Source organism: Alligator mississippiensis, chromosome 5 (assembly GCF_030867095.1).
Source record: "Alligator mississippiensis isolate rAllMis1 chromosome 5, rAllMis1, whole genome shotgun sequence".
Lineage (NCBI taxonomy): Eukaryota > Metazoa > Chordata > Crocodylia > Alligatoridae > Alligator > Alligator mississippiensis.
The window spans coordinates 101,852,664-101,873,133 of record NC_081828.1 but is presented as its reverse complement, the minus strand read 5'-3'; the positions used below and the strand labels follow the sequence as shown (position 1 = coordinate 101,873,133).

General features: G+C 45.5%; 1 long non-coding RNA gene across 1 annotated transcript; it reads left to right on the top strand.

Moving 5' to 3' along the window:
• The first annotated feature begins 8,918 nt into the window (after positions 1 to 8,918).
• LOC132250646 (uncharacterized) lies at positions 8,919 to 9,477 on the top strand. Its single transcript, XR_009462244.1, has 3 exons — positions 8,919 to 9,136; positions 9,224 to 9,291; positions 9,436 to 9,477. It is a non-coding gene; the product is annotated as an uncharacterized LOC132250646 (long non-coding RNA).
• Positions 9,478 to 20,470: the final 10,993 nt, after the last annotated feature.

The window sequence follows — 20,470 nt, the reverse complement described above, 5'->3', positions numbered from 1 at the left end:
CTCATATTTTTCTCGGTGCCATTTTCTGGTGGCGACGGAGGGTTTTGGCACGTTGCCATCTCCTCAGCAGCTTTGCTGACTGTAGCTAGCTGGGTTTTTAAGTTTGCATTTTCACGCAGTAGGAGTGATACTGCGCAGAGCGGCACGTTAATCATCTCCCCTTTGTCCCACTCGGAGCCTCCCCACTCCTTTCCAACTCCCTCCTCTCCTCTCACCGAGAAGTAGCCGCTGACGCACCCTTACTCTGCTCCGCTCGCTTGGTGATAAGCGATGTGGGCCCATAATTTATCCTCATTATCTACGTGGCGACCCCCACTACACCGGGGCAGTTCTTAATTAATTCCCACTCCATCACATTTCCCCTTAATCCTGTTCGTGACGCCATGTCGGGACCCAGGGCAGCCGGCCAGCAGCTCTCCCTGACTCCCACCCAGGCAGATAAGGGTTCGGGGCCTTAGAAGGCCGTCAGGCGGGTACTTGTGATGCTTGGAGTGGAATTAATTAGGCAGACACTTATTGGTTTTAAAGCAAGATTATTTACTCACGCCGTCAAGGTGGTGAATAGCGGAGGTCAGAGATGCTTGGTTAGTTACAGCTTAAGATTCGTAGGTCATAGGTCGGTCTGCATAAGGGTTCGTCGGTCGGGCAGATAAATGGAGAAAAAAAATTGGGCCGGCAGGTCGTTGATTTACATCTGATAAGGTCGAGATGGGGGAGACTGACAAGTGATCAATTTGTCAGTTATTCTCACGCATACGTTCAGAGGTTTTTCAGGTGTGTGTGCGGAGGTCTCCCGTTCTTCACAGAAGTGAAGATGGGTTTTATTTGTGTAATAGCCAATTGCTTTTCGCCACGTCATAAATTTAATTAGAATCGCCAATTATCTAGCGGTCTTCGCTAGGGTGTTATCATAGGGTTACTCCCTGTTTTTTCTGACCAGTTATAATGATTTATGTACAGCACAGAAGGCTAAGTTCTATTTCTAGTTTGTGTCGCAGTTATAAATCTCTTTTTGACATGCGCAGCAAAAAAGCGATTACTATCATTATTGTTAACCCTCAGTTAACCTAGTGCAGAAAAAAACTGTTTTGAATGGTTTTACTTGTTTGTGACATGGGCACTACTTAATTTGGTTGTGACAAGGCTCTGGCAGGCATTGTGCACCTGCATAACCAGAAGCTAGCAGTCACTGCAGGCAAATGATCCACGAGCGAGAAAAACAGCAGGAATATTTTCACCTCTTAGTTCAATTTTTGAAGAAAATTGTGGCCTGGATATTTGCTTTTGGAACTCTTCCCAGGAGTCCCTCTGCAAATCAGAACAGGACACAGATTGGTGGCACAACCAAATGAGGTCCATATAGGATACATTTATACAAAATACAAATCTTGCCATACCTGTACTTTGGGTTCAGAAGTTATAAGAATCCAAAAATATATTTAATCAGTCAACCAGCAGGTCTTTACATAATTGAAGACATTTCAGGTCATGATAGTCCATACATTATTGAAACCATTATAAAATGACTCAACCTACAAAAAAATTCCAAAGTTCAGATTAGTAAAATAATTTCAGCTGAAATCATACACCAATCATATATTTTTTCAGCTAGGTGAGAGGGGGTAATCTCTGTTGTATAGACAGATGCTTGCGATTTTCTTTTTACATTTTGGTAATTACCAGTGCAACTGGAACAGGTTGTTTTTGGGCACACAATCCAAGAAAGACTAACACTAACTTAGTAAGTATAAGTAGTCTTTTCCCCCTAAAGGAGGGCCAGTTTTTTATCTGCAGGACTATGACTCATGGATCACTAAGAAACCCATCACCATAGCATCTAGACACAAGTTAGAGAACAAGAATTCATCATGATTTATTTCTGAATGAAAGCAGAACCTGAAATTGTTATGCTTCCTTTTTTTCAATTACAGGCATAACTATACTTTTTCTAGTTATTTGAGGAAAACCAGCAAAAAAGAAATGGATCTCCCAATGGTCCCTAATATGCAAACATTGGAGATCTGGCTGATCTCATGGTCTAGAAAAGAAGAGTTGTTTCTGCAAGAACTCTATTCTCCTAGTCCCTAGGAGTTCTCCACAGGACCTTCAGCAGTGCCCAGAGAACTGGCAAGGCACGAGGAAAGAGACAAACTTAAACAATATGTAATTTTTACGCTTTAAAGAACAGAGCTAGCTCTTCATAGCTGATCCAAAGTTGAACTAGTATTAGATATGGAGCACTTATGCCCTGTAGTAAGTTTGTTCCATTTGAAAGATAGGCTGATGAGTGAAAGACATTTTTCAGTTTCCCCATGGCCTCTGTTAGACCTAAGTAGGAGAGCTAGAGAGCTAATAGAGCCATATCAGTGCTGGAAGAGGAAAAAACAACCAAAAACACACAACAAAGTTGAGAACTGTCAGAATATCCATGGCACTGCAATGTCTTCTCATAATCATTCTATTGCATTTGCACCAAGACAGCAAAACATGATTGATGACAGGACCGCCAGGCTCCCCCTGGGTGCGAGCCCAGGGACTGACAGGGAGCAGGGGGCCAGGAGACAGCTGTCTCCTGGCTCCGTACACACTGGGAGGGGTCCTGATACACAAGGGGTAGGAGTGCTGCTGCTGCAGGGCTCTCCCATCCCATGCATATGGGGACAATCCCTGTGCCCAGTGGGGCTTTCCCATGCAGCCCGGGGCTGACCACAACCTGTCCTCTTCAGAGGTAGGTACCAGCCAGCTACAGGCTGAGCAGGGAATTCTCCTGGTACAGGGACCTCCTGGTCCCAAATGTCCAATTAGAGCTGGGACTGGGACATTGTTCTCAGTGCCCAGCAGTTGCCTGCTGCTGGGATGGGCTCCAAGCATGGAGCCTGGGCTGGGACAAAGTCCCCCTGCCCCGACAGCAGGCAGCTTCTGGCCCCAGCTCTGTGATCAGAGTTGGGGCTGGGAGATTGGTCCCTGCCCCTGGGAGCTGCCTGCTGCTGGGGTAGTATCCAAGCTTGGAACCTGGATAGGAAAATGTCCCTCTGCCAAAACACCAGGCAGCTCCTGGCCTGGGCTCCACAATCAGAGTGGGGACTGAGAGTTTGCTCCCTTCACCTAAGAGCTGCGTGCTGCGAAGGTGGGCTCTGAGCTCAAAGCTTGGCCAGGACTATGACCCTCTGACCCAACAGCAGGCAGCTCCTGGCCCTGGCTCTACGATTGCAGCCAGGCCTCGGAGCTGCCTGCTGCCAGGGCACAGGACTATTGTCCTGGCCTGAGCTCTGTGCTTGGAGCCTGCCCCTGCAGCTGGCAGCTCTCGGGGGCAAGGAGCAATCTCCCAGTCCCAGCTCTGATTGCAGAGGTGGGGCTGGGAGCTGCCTGCTGCTGGGGCAAGGGGACATTATCCTGGCCCAGGCTCTACCCTGGAAGTCCACCCCAGCAGCAGGCAGCTCCCAGAGGAAGGGATTGTTTTCCCGCTCCCTGCTGCCCAGGCTGACTGGGAGCAAATTTCTCCTGGTAAGCCATCTATACATGGGCTACTTCAGTCACTACAGCATAGTTAATTTGCTGCCTGCATTTTCAGGTAAAGTGCAGTAAAGCCTCTTGTGTAGATGCACCCAGTGTGCAAGATTTCCACCCTTGAGAACCAAACTGTGAACTAGGACACACAAACAATTATTTTAAATAACGAGCAGTAAATGTTAGGAACTTTGTATTTGCATTCAGACTTTTGATCAGTTAAATCACATGTAGATTATACTTTCAAGAGTTTCTTCTACAACCAACAAAGTTAGAAAAGTTTTTTTGGGTGTTTTTGCTTTGAAAGCATAACTCCTAAATTACATGAATCCAGGAGCTTCAGGGGAAAAAAACCCAGAAGTTACAAAAGCTGGCAACACTGAGTGGGAATTCAAGATCAACCTGTGAGACAAATCAAACAAGCTCTGATGTACCTAAAGGGCTTGGCTTTATTCTGATGCAGCATAGACCAAATAACAGAAATCTTAAATTCCATTTACAAACTATAATGCTTATATTTTAGCCAATCCGATTTTTAACCTACTTGAGATTTAATCCTAGGCAAAAGACATCTTGCTTTGTTTTGCACCTTTGGCATGTTCACATATTTAATGTGTAGCTGAATGTTCCAACTTGCCTGTCAGTTTTCAGATATCTTAAAATTGAAACTGGGATTTGAGATTCTCTTCATGGCTTCACAATCCATTTACAATTCACTGTTATATTTTCTAGAATTAAATGAGCCAAATGTCTATGGTCTGAGCATCTTTGTTCCCAAGAATACATATTGTCTTTTCTCTGCCATTTGGCTAAGTGGTATACTGCTTGCACACCATACTTAGCCATACTGCAAAATTAGCATGAGACAGAGTACTGCTACCTGGTGGTGACTTCTCTGCTGCACCATGTTCTGTAAGATTTTGTTCACTTAGTGCAAAATAAGTGTGACTTTTAAGAAGTCTTAAGGGCTAAATTCCCACAATTCATGAGCCTGGTATGGCAATTTACCAAGACCAAAGAGACTAGCCAGGAAAAAGAAAGCAAGAGAGTAGTATATGGCTCTCTGCCCTTCAATGCAAATGTGACAGGTGGGTGGGACCAGAAGCCCCGCCCCCTTCGCTCCACCTCCTTCCCCCTTTTATGGTGTGTGACATCATCAGCCACACCCCCTGACCCTGGTCATGTGGTGCATGACATCAGCAACTCCGCCCCTGACCCCAGTCACGTGGTGCATGTCATCAGCAACTCCGCCCCCTGACCCCGGTCACATGGTGCGTGACATCAGCAACTCCGCCCCTGAACCCAATCACGTGGTGTGTGACATCAGCAACTCCACCCCTGACCCCGGTCACATGGTGCGTGACATCAGCAACTCCGCCCCTGACCCCGGTCACATGGTGTGTGACATCAGCAACTCCACCCCTGACCCTGGTCACATGGTGCGTGACATCAGCAACTCCGCCTCTGACCCCGGTCACATGGTGCATGAAATCAGCAACTCCGCCCCTGAACCCAATCACGTGGTGTGTGACACCAACTCCACATGGTTCATGACATCAGAAGGACACCCCAGGCAGACTCTCAAAGCCCAACCCTTCATGCTGCAAGATCTGCCCTAGATCACATGGTGCTGTTATGGCCTATCAGGTCCCTGACCACTCTAACCCCCCTAAGCCGGAGCACAGGCGTGGCCTATGGGGTGGTAGGGTGGTGATGTGACCCCTCTAACAACCCGCCCCAACACCCCCAACCAATTGGCAGGTGTTTCAGAGGCCTCAGACCTCCCAAGAACAATCCTGAACGAATTGGAATGAGTACAGTGGGGGGGTGGGGTTTAGGCGGCTGTCGCAGGGCACCTTAGTGCCTGCTCCTAAGAGAGGAGAAACTGCCAGGGAGAGAGCCCTGGCAGAACTAAGTGAGCACAGCTGGGGGTTGCCGGAGCAACTAAGGGGAGCCAGCTGCCTGTAGGGGGCAGGGCCTGGCCCTTATAAAGCTCAGGGCTGAGGCCAAGCTGGCAGTTCTCTGCCAGCAGCCAGAGAGGCAGGAGCTCCCTCGGCCGAGATATGGGAAGGAGTCTAAGTTGCAAGTACAGCTCATGATAGGCCTGGAGGCTTGAGCTATGCTGATGAGTTATGGCCATGCGGCTTACGTTTGTGTTACAGCCTAGGGGCTTGTGGTTTTGCTTTGTGTTTGTGTTATTACACCCAGAGGCTTGGGTGAGGCTGTAGGGGTTGGAGGAGGCCTCAACTATAGGGACCCCAGAGAGTGTGGGGTGCCCTAGAGCCAAGAGGGCGCATTATCTACATAGCGCCAGGGAAGGCGCAGCTCGCACGCCAGTGTATGAGCAACTGGCGGCGAGGAGCACGGCCAGTAGGTCGCGGGCGCAACCCGTAGGTTGCAGACGGGGACCGAGACCCCGGATTGCGTGTGGGGGAACATAGACCCTGAAGGCGCAGCTCACACGCCACTGCGCGAGCAGCTGGCGGCAAGGAGCGCGGCCAGTGGGTCGCGGGCGCAACCCATAGGTTGCAGACGGGGACCGAGACCACGGATTGCGTGTGGGGGAGCATAGCCCCCGGCCCCAGGAAAGGGGCGGTATGACTGAGTAGCCCAGTGTGGGCACGGCGAGCCCCAGCGAAGGGGGGAGCGCCATACTGAGCAGCCCTAGAGAGCGGGGCCATACTGAGTAGCCCAGTGTGGGAGCGGCGAGCCCCCAGAGAGGGGGAACGCCCTTGTACGTTATTGAGTAGCCCAGTGTGGGCACGGCGAGCCCCAGAGGGGGAACGCCATTGTGCTTTGTTGAGTAGCCCAGTGTGGGCGCACGGGCATAGCAAGCCCGGCTGCAGGCTAGTGCGGCAATCCCCCTCAGACCAAGGCAGGGCGCTGCGGTTGCCCCTGAGAAGACAGGGAGTAGCAGCGCGGGGAGCCAGAGTCAGGGAGGGTATCTGTGCGGTTGGCCCATAGGACCGGAGGCCCGCTAGAGAGTCCGGGAGCAGAACCACACCGGCAGGGGAGGCCCAGAGTGGGCCAGGGCGAGCCCCAGAGAGGGGGAACGCCATTGTGTATTATTGAGCAGCCCAGTGCGGGCGCGGTCCCAGCAAGAGGCTGGGCATGAGAGAGGGAGCCCAGGGTGGGCCACAGTAGAGAGACAGACCGGACAACGTCCTTTACATCTGCGAGGCTTGGGGCGTGGTATCAGGGGAGGTAGGAGCCACGCATAGCCCATAAGGCTAGGGCACTTGGGTAGCGCCCATTGTACGGGGAGACCCACGAGGGGTCCAGGAGCTGACAGGCCCGAGGAAACACAAGGCAGCCTCCCTATTACATATTCGATCAAGACATGGTGGGCAAGAATGGAGGGTGCCCTCGGGCCGGAGTAGCGCGGTGAGAGGGCCTCAAGGAGCTCACGGCCCTCCGTGAGGACCCTGCCGTGACAGCGGCAAACCCACTAGGTCTATCTGCTTTCCCAAATGACCCCTCTGTTCATCTGAGACCGTGCTAAGGCAAGCAAGGGCAGATATGGATTCTTTCACAATGCCTGTAGGCCCACTCACTACACCACCAAGACGGCCTTATAGAAAGCATTACTGTAGAAATAATTTTGAGGAGGAGACCCGACTCCTTGCCCAAAGACTCTTTGAGACGCCTGACCCTGTTGGGGAAGAGCCTGTGAACAGGCAATTGGAGGAGACCCAGGACCTCAAAGCAGACGTTGAGACTTTGGAAGATGGTATCTTTGTGCCTGAGCCTGCGTGCAAAGTAGAGGTCACTGCAGAGGAGAGACCGGTAAGAGACTTGGAGCATGAATGTGGGGGTCTTTGGGTTGTGACAGTAGAGGTGGGGTTCACTTCATGGCACATGTGTGTTTGGAAGTAGCTAACTTAGTCCTTTATTTGAATTCCTTTGCAGCTAGATGAAGCCTTTTTAATGACACCAGAAAACCTCCTCACCAGTACACCAGAAGGAAGTGTATGCTTCTGCAGAGAACAAAGACCTGATGAGGCTGAAGAGTTAAGAAGTCAGCTCGGCATCTAATCTACACAAGCTCTTACATCACGTGAACGTAAAGTTTTCATGAAGTCTCTTGTTCACGTTTCCTTTTATGGCATAATGAAATACTGCTTGAGGCAGAGACTTTTTGACTTATGCTGGGGGTGCACATTTGACTTAGGGGGTCAAGAAGCCCACGAATGTATTACTTGGTTAGATGAAGACATAAATAAAATAATTCAGGATCTTTGCCAGGAAATATGTCTTGATAGCATTTTCAATGCTGTTATAATCATAGGGTTTGCCAGGAACAGTCTCAGAATTACTGAGAAACACTTAATTCAGGTTAGACAGCTTCTAAACACTGTGTATTCTGCAGAAGATCCTAAGGCTGCCCTTCATGATTTGATCACTGAGGAAGATGAAACACTCATACCCCATATTGAACGCTTAATTGGTGCTAGAGATTATAAAACCCTGCTTAAGAGAAGGGATTAGCAAAACGAGTTTGGGGCGTACCTCTGTTGCTGTTCTGGGTGGGAGACTGGGGAATGTGAGGCTGTAAAACACAACAACAGTTTTCTACATCTAATGTATTTTAGCATTTGCTTTAGTGTCTTGGATATCTAATCACATACATATAGGGTTTTTTTTGTAAAGATAAAACAATGAGACTTAATGGTCATTAGAAATGATAAAAATCCTTCTTAGGAGAAGGGGTAACAAAATAAACTAGTAAAATATTGTAAACATTTTAATGGAAATAAAGACTGAATTTAAAAACATATATTCTCACAGCTTTTGTATGGTGTGGGTGGGGTGGGGTGGGGGTCTTGTTATAAAGATAAAACAGACCTCAAAAAAAAAAAAAAAGATGACCATAAGTTATCTCTTACCAAAAGGCCTGCTGTAAAGATAAGGCCGACAAGGCATAATGGTCACTGGATATGATAAGAAACACTTCTTAGAAGAAAGTTTAACAAAATAAACTAATAAATATTATAAAAGTTTTTAAGGGAAATAAAGACTGAATTTAAAAATATATATTCTCACAGATTGTGTATGGTATAGGGGTGGCAGGGATGTGTATCATAAAGATAAAAAAAACAAGCGGCCTGGTGTGTCCAGATCGCCACATGTTTTAAGACTTAAAGGGAGTGGAGGTGTCTTTTAGTGCTGACTATTTTAATACAGTTATATTTTACTTTATACATACACTATTTTCCAGTCGACAATACATAATGGTCACTGGATATGATAAGAAACACTTCTTGGAAGAAGGATTAACAAAATAAACTAATAAAATATAATGAAAGTTTTTAAGGGAAATAAAGACTGAATTTAAAAAGATATATTCTCACAGATTGTGTTATGGTATAGGGGTGATGGGGGTGTGTGTTATAAAGATAAAAAAGAGGCCTGGTGTGTCCAGATCACCACATTTTTTAAGACTAAAGGGGGTGGGTTGTCTTTTAGTGCTGACTATTTTAATACAGTTATATTTTACTTTATACATGCACTATTTTCCTTAATCTATTATTTAATTTTTAATACAGAGGACTTACTTATTGTATCATTTCATTTATATTACAGAGAGCTTATCAGGTGGGGAAGCCCCAGGCCATTTTACCACAATAAGGTAAAAATTATTTTAAAAGGATTGGGTTATTTGTGGCAGTGTTGCTATAATCACACTAAGTTATAACAACTGTTTGTTTTCAAACAGAACCTCTTCTTCTAAAATAGAAAAGCAGAACAAGCACATACAGTCATGTTTTTACCCAGTAGTAAAAGGTAATTTTTCTGAAATCAGCTTCTGAAACTGTGTGTTTCTTGTGGGAGAAGAATGTGTGTGTAGAGGTTAAGCAAATTTTAAATTTACAGTGTGTGAGGAAAGTGAATTCTCAATGCTGAAAGATACAATTTATATTTCCTAAGTGATCACACGCACCACACCCAAAGAAGAGCAGGGACCTGGGGAGAGACCTCTAAAAGCACAGCCTGCAGATCATAACACCCAAGGATCAGAAGACGGACGGGACAGAACAGAAGGGTACGATTCCTTGGAGGAAAACAAGCCACATACCTCTGAGAAACTCACATGTAAAAAGACTAGGATTCACACCCCCAAAACAGGTGATCTGAACCCTGTGAATAAGAAACCCAGGACTGATTGCTTGCACAATTTACAAAAAGAGGAGTGTCTTTCTCCTTTTTTGAAAGATCATAATTATTGTGAAAAAAAAAAAAAAGAGGGTGGGTTTTCGAAGTGGGTATAAACACCCTGTCTTGAAAGATCATGATTATTGTGAACAAAAGAAGGGGGTTTGGAGTGGTACACACAGGCGTATAAGTCTCAGAAAGAGTGCGCAGAGCCCTTTGAAAGATCATGATTATTGTGGAAAAAAAGAGGGGAATTTGGAGTGGTACACGCAGGTGTATACATCTCAGAAAGAGTGTGCAGAGCGCTTTGAAAGATCATGTTTACTACCAGCGCAAAAGGGTAAATTTTACTCAGAGAGGAGTTAGTCTGTGTAATTCGGACAGCAGGCGTAGTCTGTATCATAAGAGGGGGAGTCATGGTAATCATGGGGGTAAAAATGGTTGGCCAACCAGCAAGTGGCTTGCAGGGAAAAAAGTAAGGGCCTGGTTAAAGAAGAGCATGGGGAAGGCTAAACACCGTTTGAGGGAAAAAAAAAAAAATCCCCTAGGGATCCCTCAAACACTTCTTCTCCTATCAGTCCTGACCCTTCACCAGAACCCCAGGAGCCAGAGAGAGGGGATGGAGAACATGGTTTAGGAACCCCTTTAGAGGGTCCCTCAAATGTACCCCAGACACCCAGATCGGACCTTTCACCAGAACCCACAGAGCCAGAGAGGGGAGATGGTGACTATAGTTTAGGAAGCCCCTTAGAGGGTCCCTCAAATGTTCCCAGACCTTCCCCATCACCAAGACCTGAGGGGTCAGAGGGTTGGAATAACGAATCTGTTGTAGAAGACAGTTTAGAGGACCCCTTAAGCGCCCCCCGGTCTCCTGAGTCATCAGAGGATGTTTTACCGGATGTACATATGGTACAGGTGAGAAGGCAAGAGTGGTCTGTAGCCAGGTTTGGAGGCATGAGGTACACTGAGGAGTTCCGTTTTGTGAATCTGAAGCGTGTGCCGTTACATGTGGCATACGAAGCCATAACCCATGGGGTGGAAGAAATTGTAGCAGAACTCCGCCAGAGAGTCACAGGCAACGATTATGCCCAGTTACGTATTCAGGCAGATAGTTTGCCAAACTGCTTATACTCTCGAGCTATTAATTTAAACAAGATGACCCCTGAGCTGTTTTTAGAGTGGTTCAGTAAGCTGTTACAAAGCCAGAGAGAAATATTTCTCGATTCAACATTTCGGCTGGTTGTGATTGTTGTGAAAGGCCGGGGAGGTGGGAGCCATAGAGTTATAAGCTCTATCCCCTATTCCCAGATCATTACTAAAAAGAGGAAGTATTTAATAGACTTGAATACCTATGATACTAACCTGTGCTTTGCAGGCAGTCTATTGGCTGTTACAAAACGTACAGGGGCCAGAGATGTCAAACTGCTAGATGGTGCCAAAGAACTGCATAGGAAATTAGGACTGTCTATATATCAAAAGGTTATGCTCCATCAAGTACCTTTGTTTGAAGACCTTGAGCAGGTTAACATTCACATAGTGATGCATAAGGAAAAAACCGGGTGGAGTTTATTTAAAACACAGGACACGCCCAGATACCCCGACACCTGTTTTCTTCTGCTACATGGTGAACATTATTATGGTGTTTTAGATGTGAGAAATGTGTTTGGCATGAGAAATTATTGTGATCTTTGTCAGACGTTGTACAGCCATAGTCACACGTGCAGGTTTCGATGTCGTCTTTGCCTGAGACCAAACTGCTCTGAAAACGTGGGTAGGACTCAGCGGTGCCCTAACTGTAAACTGTTCTGTCGTTCCAAAGAGTGCTTAGAAAAGCACGTGGCCATGGCCTCTGAAAATAGGATTGAATGTCTGACTAAAACTCTGTGCGATGAATGTAAATCTTACGTGGACAAAAAGCACGAGTGCAAAGGGCGACAGTGCAAACAGTGTTATGGGAAAATCACGGATGTAAACAAACACTGGTGCTTTATGCACTAGATTAAAGAGCCTGAAGAAGGCTAGGGGTACATTTTTTATGATTTTGAATGTGTGCAGGAGACGGGTATGCATGTGCCCAACTATATTTTTGCAATGGAGCTAAAGACAGGGAGAAAAAAACCTCAGAAAGACGCAGGCAAAAACCCCAAAAGGGCTTGTAAAGCTAAGCCCAAAAAGCCAGAAAGCACTTGGGAGTTTAAGGGTGAAGAGTGTCTGTCTGATTTTATTAAGGTTTTTATGGATAAAAAGTTCAAGAACTACACCTTCATAGCTCACAACGCCAAAGGCTACGACGGTTACTTCATTGTCAGCCAGTTATTGAAGGAAAAAATGGGTGTGAAACTAATCACTCAGGGCAGTAAACTCATGTGCATTGAAGTGACCAGGCTAGGCATCCGTTTCATAGATTCTTTAAACTTTTTGCCTATGAAACGTAGCAGACTTCCACAGGCGATGGGATTTGAAGGATGCAAAGGTTATTTCCCACATTTTTTTTTAACAGGGCAGAAAACCAAAACTATGTGGGACCTCTCCCAAAGATGGAGTACTACGGTGTTGAAAATATGATGTCCAGTGAGAGAGGACAGTTTTTAAAATGGTATCAGAATAACCGCGATAAGACTTTTGACATGCAGAAGGAGTTGGCCTATTATTGCCAGCAGGATGTAAAAATTTTGAAAGAGGCCTGTTGTCTCTACAGGGATGAGATTATGAAAATGACACAGCGGGTAGACCGAGTGAAAGTAGATGGTGAACTCCAAAATGTAGTACGCTGCATAGATCCTTTTCAATACATCACGCTGGCCTCCGTCTGTATGGCCATGTACAGGTTTATGTTTTTGGAACCACAGACCGTAGCGCTTCTCCCCCCGGACAACTATCACAGGCAGAAAAAGAAGTTTTCAACCCCATCTATTCAGTGGCTAATGTACATATCGGAGAAAGAAAATATTCGAATTCAACATGCCTTACAGGGTGGGGAATTTCATGTAGGTCCCTATTTTTTAGACGGCTATGCCAACATTGGTGGGGAACCTACGGTGTTTGAATTTAACGGATGCTTTTTCCACTGCTGTGTCACTTGTTACAATGAGAAAGACCAGAACCCTTTGACAGGGATGACCTTCGGGTTTCTGAATTATCAGGCATTGCACAAGACCGATTATCTCAAGAGAGAAGGGTTTACCGTTAGGACCATTTGGGAGCACGAGTGGAGGACTCTGTTAGAAATTGATGGGGAGCTGGCAGATTTTTTAAGCAGAACCCTGCTGCCTTCTCCACTGGTGCCTAGGGATGCTCTTTTTGGGGGCAGAACTAATGCCATCTGTCTATAATACCAAACTAAACCTGGCGAACAAATACACTATTACAATTTTACCAGTCTTTACCCCTTTATAAACAAAACGAAGGAATACCCAATCGGACACCCTGAAATCATTCATGACAATTTCCAACCCCTGTCGAGCTATTTTGGAATAGCCAGGGTGAGAATGTACCCACCACGAAGTCTTTTTTTCCCTGTGCTATCCACTAGGATGAACGGGAAACTTATGTTCACGCTGTGCCGCCTCTGCGCGGAAACAAGACAGCAAAAATGTGACCACACAGATGAAGAAAGGGCCCTCCTGGGCACGTGGTGCACACCAGAATTGAATAAAGCTATCGCCAAGGGGTACAGAGTAGCTCAAATCTATGAAGTTTGGCATTTTGCTGAGAAGTCTAGCACCCTTTTTTCAGAGTACATAAAAATGCACCTCCGTCAGAAGCAGGAAGCCTCGGGCTACCCCGCCTGGTGTACTGACCTAGAAAAACAAGAGAGATACATGGCCAATTTCTTGCAAAAAGAAGGCGTGACCTTACGCCCTGAGCACATCAAACCCAATCCTGCCAAGCGCCAAATAGCACAATTGTTTCTAAATTCTTTGTGGGGTAAATTCGGTCAGAGAACCAACTTGCCCAACACCAATATCGTTAGAGACCCTGAAGAACTCTTTGGCTACCTCTTTTCTCCCGCCTATGAAATTTCATCTTGTGACTTTATTGATGATGAGGCAGCCTGCGTGTCTGGGAAACATGCCAAAGAGTGTTACACGGTCTCTGGTAACACAAATATTTTTATAGCCTGTTTCACCAGCGCTTATGCACGCTTAGAGTTGTACTCGCTGTTAGACAGCTTGCAAGAACGTTGTCTGTACCACGACACAGATTCTGTGATATTTGTGAGCCGCGAGGGAGATTGGAATCCCCCGCTAGGTGATTATTTAGGTGAGCTCACCAGCGAAATCCCACCAGATGAACACATCACAGAGTTTGTGTCAGCCGGTCCAAAAACCTACGGGTACAAGCTGTCTGGGGGAAAGGTTTGCTTGAAGGTGAAAGGGATTACCCTGAATGTGGCCAACAGTGAAAAAGTCAACTTTGAAAACTTGAGAGATCTTGTTCTAGATTATGGGGCAAACCCCACTGGGGACACCCCTAAAACAATTGTGATACAACAGCGCTCTATTGTCAGGAACAAAAGCAAGTGGACGATAGAAACCAAAACCTTGAGAAAAACGCAGAAAGTTGTTTATGACAAAAGGGTCCTCACAGAAAACTTTAACAGCCTCCCCTATGGTTTTTAAAGATGGATATGCATTGGAAGCACCCCTTTTCTGTGATTTTGGCAGGCCCTAGCAACTCTGATAAAAGTTACTTTATAAAAAACCTTTTGGATCACGCTGATAAAATGCTGTCTGTTATGCCTGAGAATGTGGTGTAGTGCTATAGCTGTTGGCAGCCTTTGTATGAAGAACTGCTTTGTAAATATCCTTTTATCAAGTTTGTGGAGGGTCTACCGGACAGTCTTAGTGACAACTGTTTGTTTCCTCCTAAAAAAATAAATATGGTTGTGGTAGATGATTTCATGGACTCTGCCTGTGACAGCGGCGAAATCGAGAAAGCCTTTACCAAATCCGTGCATCATCAGAATCTGAGCATTATGTATATAGTTCAAAATGTTTTCTGTCAAGGGAAAAGGAGCTGCACCATTGCTCTTAACACAAAATACATGGTTTTGTTTAAAAACCCCAAGGACAAGCTACAGATAGTGTCCCTGGCGTGGCAGATGTACCTGGGTAAGACCCAGTTCTTTCTAGAAGCTTTTGAGGATGCCACTAAAACACCTTACGGGTATCTGGTGGTTGATCTAAATGCTTCTACCCCGGATGCTTTTAGATTAAGAATCGGGCTTTTTCCTCCCGACCAACCAGCTGCTTACACTTTTAAAAAAACAGCAGGTGGGAATAAAAAGAGATGATATAGTGGCAGTCTCTTCTTAGCTCTCAGGATGGTGGAAGGGAAACATGTCTAACCGCGTAAAAAGAAATCTGGCTCTCTTAAAACTACTTCTTCAATCCTCCCCACAGCAGAGAAAAGCTATACTCTGCTCTGCCTCTGATGATTTAATAGCAGCCATTTCAGAAATTGCTCTGAACACCTTAAAAGGAAACATCCCTTTGACACCGCATCAAATTCGCGTGCTAAAAAAGAGACGCGGGGTCATAAAAAACCTAAGTAACAAAAGACTACCTCTTAAAAAAAAGAAACAGCTGGTGAAACAGTCTGGGGGATTTATCGGACCTCTGTTAAGTTTTGCTCTTCCTTTGGTTACAGGGCTTTTGGCTAGCCGGTGATGGAGCATGCAGAAAAAATGTACCTGGTGCCCAAACACGAACTGGAACAATTAAGGGCTACCCAACCACCTCAGGAAAATATCAGAACTGAGGCAACCCGCTTATTGGATGCTGAAATGAGGAATATTCTCCAAAGACCGGGATTAGAAGAATATGATAAGGATAAACTGTATGCCACAGTGCTTCAGAAATACCTGACCTATGTAAAGCAGGGTGATCTGGACAGAGGGAAATTAACCCTGTTTCTGCCAGAACAGACACCCCTAGAAGCCGGATACCCCCTAGAAACCCCCACGAACCCTGACACAATTGTTCAGGAAGTACTGGATAGTGTGCATACCCGATACAGGAAAAATGCTAAAGTACTGCTCACTAAGCTGAGCCAGCACAAGGATATTTCTTCTTGGGATGATCAAGCGGGGTTCATCTACAAAGGGATGCTAGTCAAGGGTTCTAACATGCTCGACTTGGTCCGGAGAACCCTTCAGACTCATGCCGGGGCTACTAAACATCCGCCTAAAGGCTGGGACATCTTTATGCAAGCCATGGCCGAGCTGAACATACCATCTTCTGTTATAGGCAACATTGTGAATCGTGATCATCTGGAACATCTGAAAGCATCTGCCTCAGACCAAGAAACACCAACAACACCACCTATGAAGCGAAAAATTGTCTCTAAAACCCACTGGCTCTCCCTGTAAAGTTTTACACTTTGAAATAAACTATTCTCTACTGCTATAAATTTTTGTCTAGTTTTTGTCTATTTTTTTTAATGAAAGCACACACATTTAAACAACAACAGCTTTATTTACACAGCATCAGCTGAGTGTCTTATTTAGACAAAGCATTCGTGAAAGTCATTGCAAGAAATACATGTCTGGGCATGTTGAAACATGTTTTGAGCAGGCCCAGCCACACGAAAATTTTCATATTTACTTTTTACAAAATGCATCACCACCCTAACATTTTGTGCTAAATCGTCGGAATAATACAATTTTAAAATCTGTTCAAACGACAGCCCCTTGCTACGGTGGTGTAGGAAAAACACACAATGGTATCCGCAGGCGACAGACTGGGGGTCTTGTAACTGTTTCATTTGAAAAACAGTGCCTGTGACATTCTTGTTTAAAAACAACATAATGCTTTGAGGAAAGAGAGCGCTGTTTGGGGGGTGACCGTACGAGTCAAAAAATTCTCCGCTGTTCCGATCCTCCAAGTAAACAGCCAACCAGTGTTCTCCGGGTTGATTATGTGGGTGCGTGTTGACTATTAAGCTCAGGGGCCTTTTAGACTGCCGAGTCTTAGGAAGCCAGTCGCTGGGGAAAACATCTAAGAAAGTGCCTTTGGCATAAGGGTCTGAGGATAAAACCCTGATGATCTGTTCAGTGTCCATCTTCACATATAGTCAAACAGGACGTTTCTTCTCTGATTTATTTCTATGACATTGTCAAAGACCCCATACACGATCATGTTAACTGTGGTGGGCAAAGCTGCAGCAAAGCATATTTCTGCTCTCAGATTCCCGGTTTTAATCAGTGAATAATGATCAGCACACTCCTGGTCAGGAGACAGGTCAAAGGCAAATAAGGTGTACCCCAGAGCAAACTCCTCACGGTTGATGATCAGGGCCCGGTCTTTCCAGCTGTCTGTACCAGCTGCATGTATTCTCTCACGCAGTTACCGTTTTCAAAATCTGGTTGTAGGGGTTTTGTTGGGATTTGTTCTCCATCAACGTAGAGGGCCACAAAATTAATATTGTAATGTTTAAAATTAAAGGGGTTCTTAGCATAATTCCCACTAAAGGCATCGTTATCCACAAACCCGATGACGATGAGTTTGGGTAACTGTCCCAGAAACAGATTCTCCTGGTTGCTGACTCAGCTGCCGGCAGGAATGCTAAACACTTTCATACCCACGCAGTCTACGGGGTATTTAGCATTGGCCGTAAGCAAGGCCTCCGTGTGGCCCAATCAGACACCCAGTGCTACCTTCACTTTTTTCACAAAAAGTGAGGCAGATGTTATTTTTAGTTTACATTGGCCAGCTGCTGCATTGCCCATCAAGCAGAAGGCATCTTTGCTACATGTCAGCTTAATTTTCACATCCATGCCGTTCAGCAACAGTTTTTCTTGAAAAAACAAATCGCTATGGAGATGACCAAGCAGCTCTATCTTTTTGCTCCAGTCTGTCAGATTTGCCCGTCTTTGAAACCCCTGATTATGGCCATCCCTTGCAACTGATTCATGATGCCTGGGGGTATCTTTGTAAAACAGGCTGGCAGAAAATTGGGTGGCGAGGGTGTCATCGCTGTAGTTGAGAACTGATTCGATGAAGGCTCGGTAAGGGTAACAGTTGTTGCTCTGGCTTATGAGATGGTCTCCCAGAGTGACATCCAGCTGACTGAAGACAGAGGCTAGTGGATAATTCACCAGACCCACTGCAGCCCCGGCATCAAGATCTGTTCCATCACCTTTTACAATCTTGCAGCAAAGGTACAGCAGCGTGTTGTTCAAATCCATGTAATCTTCACCATTCCCAGCTATGAAAAAGTCAAGGGGGCTGGACTCAGTAATAGCCGAGAGTGGGGGGAATCTCAACATACAGGCTTTTCTCAATGCAGGTCTACGTTGGGGCTATTTGAAACACATCCAGTTTGGATTTGGCAAATTCTTCAGAGCCACATTGAACAAAGGCCATGGCGGTTAAAATATATTTCTGTTTCCTCCAGGAGAGCGCCCCTTCTTTTTCCCAGGCTGGTTCTTGGTTTTTTGTGTCTGGCTTCCCCGTCAACTTACCCTCTTCTTTCTAAGGGGTTGTGGAGGTCCTGCACGTCCAGAATCCGGTACGTCTCTCTTTCTTTTAAGGCTCTTTCTTTGAATATACACGAGGCCAGACCCCTCCTGCTTTGCCGGCTTGACCACTTTATCTAGGACAGCTCGGGAGACATAGCCGATCACATCTTTGGCTATGTTTTGTGCCACATTTTTAGCGTGGGGTTTAATAATCTCCAGACCCCTTCTCAAAAGTAGAACGGCTTTTCTAAAGAGGCTGCGAAATATACCTCCCACACCAGCCCCATACATCACGGGTACCCCATGATATCCGGGAAGGCCATACCCAGCCTGGACTTTATAATAATTTCTGTACAAATTAGGGTCCCCATAGTTTTTTACCATTACCCTTGTTTTACTTATTTTAAAATCTCAAAGTTTTCCGGGGGCGTAGGTGAAGCTTAACGATCACCTTACCAAAGCGAAATGAGACGTGTTTGTTCTGATCCGTCTTTATTTCAATGCTGATTGTGTTGATGTGACGTTGACTGATGGGGACATAATGTGGGTTGTCATACATGATGGTGACAAACTCGTTGTTGCTTCCACGGACCAGGACACAACATAGCAAAGGTACCGAAAACTCCCCGACAAGCTGATGTTCCACAATGTCTGTGTAGACATACAGCGAATTGAACCCTCCAGTAATATCAGCTGGGAAGGGTGGTTTTTTAACAGAGACTCTGGGTAGCATTCCCAAAATATAGGCAAGCTCACCATGCGTATAAAAACCATTAGAGTTATCTTTGGCTTTAAGTTTCACTTTCCCGAACACTTGGTCATAGTGCATAACTAATTCGGGTGGAGTAGGGTTGTTGGTGATTGTATTGTTTATAAGATCCAGTAACTCTGTGATGGATGTATAATACCCCTGAGACAGGCTGTACCCCCATTTTTTAGTCCCAGAAATAATTTTGAAAGGGATGTCTTCGTTGATGTTGTTCCAGATGTGTGGGTATTGTATTTCTGCTAACCCTATCTCCCAGTTCCCCAACAGATCCAGAGGTTTAACCAGTTGTATGGTAAAGTTTGAGCTGGTGTTCTGCAGAAAAATGCTGGAGCAAGCGTTGCTGGGTAAAGTAATGTAAAAGTCACCATCACACATCTCGACCTTTTGACTGAGGTACCCCTATATGTTACAAACTTGGGAGGCTTCCACCCAACTGTTAAATTTAAATGGCCACCCCAACCATTTTACCAGCAACTGCTTCTTTCTTCCTTTTCCTTTCGTTGCTAGAACTTTTTCAACCCTGTAAACTCTGTCCTGTTTGGGATTCACTTTTTGTAGTTCTTCAGGGTAGAAAGAACCCTCAATAGGTTCATCTTCGTAATCTTTTAGGCGGTATACAGGCATCTGCACACGTCTAAGGACTTCATCCACTATGAAAATCTCATCGGTGAATGTTTGTTCATAACCTTTTTCAAACCGCCCTTTGCCTCTAGACACCGTCACATGGTCTCCTTTTCTAAACACGGGTGCTGCTGGTTTTATTTTGAAATAGTCCCCGTACACGGCTTTCCACACCCATGGAGAGTTTGAGAAGTTCACGTCAACAGGCCTGGTGCGAATAGTTCTGTGAAAACTGTGGTTGTAGCTCTTTATAAACTCTGGTAACACATCAATGTAGCGAAAGGTGTTGCGGGCTGTAAAATACCTCCACATCTTTGATTTTAACGTTCTGTTAAACCTCTCTACCACCGCTGCTTTCACTTCACTATTTGTCACAAAATGGTGAACATTATACTGTTTTAACAACTTACTTAAAGACTTATTTAAAAATTCTTTTCCCCGATCAGTCTGTAATTTTTGAGGTACACGGCCCTCTGTAAAAATGGTTTTAAAGGCTCAAGCTATTTCACCACCTGACTTGTCTTTTAGACCTACGGCCCACACATACTTTGATAATATGTCTATCGCTGTTAAGATGAACTTAACCCCACTGTTGTGTTTAGAAAACTGCTGCATATCCACCAAATCTGCCTGCCATTGTGCATCAATATCTGAAACAACAGTCTTGTTTCTTTTAAAATGTTTTCTTGCCGGTTTGTGCAGGGTATAAGCATCCTGGTCTGAAAGCTAGGAGGCCACCCCACTTCTGTTCAGGAACTTATTCTGCCTTTTGGTAGCTTCAAAAAATGCGTTCACCCCAGCAAAACTGCCGGCTTCACCAGGAGAGTAATAAACTTCCTTTAACATAGCCTCCTGTGTAGACATGTCTGTTAACCATTCCCCCCTACACTTACCGCCACGCTAACACCCGTGTGGTGCATTCAAACACTTGCGGACAAATTTAAACCACAGCACAA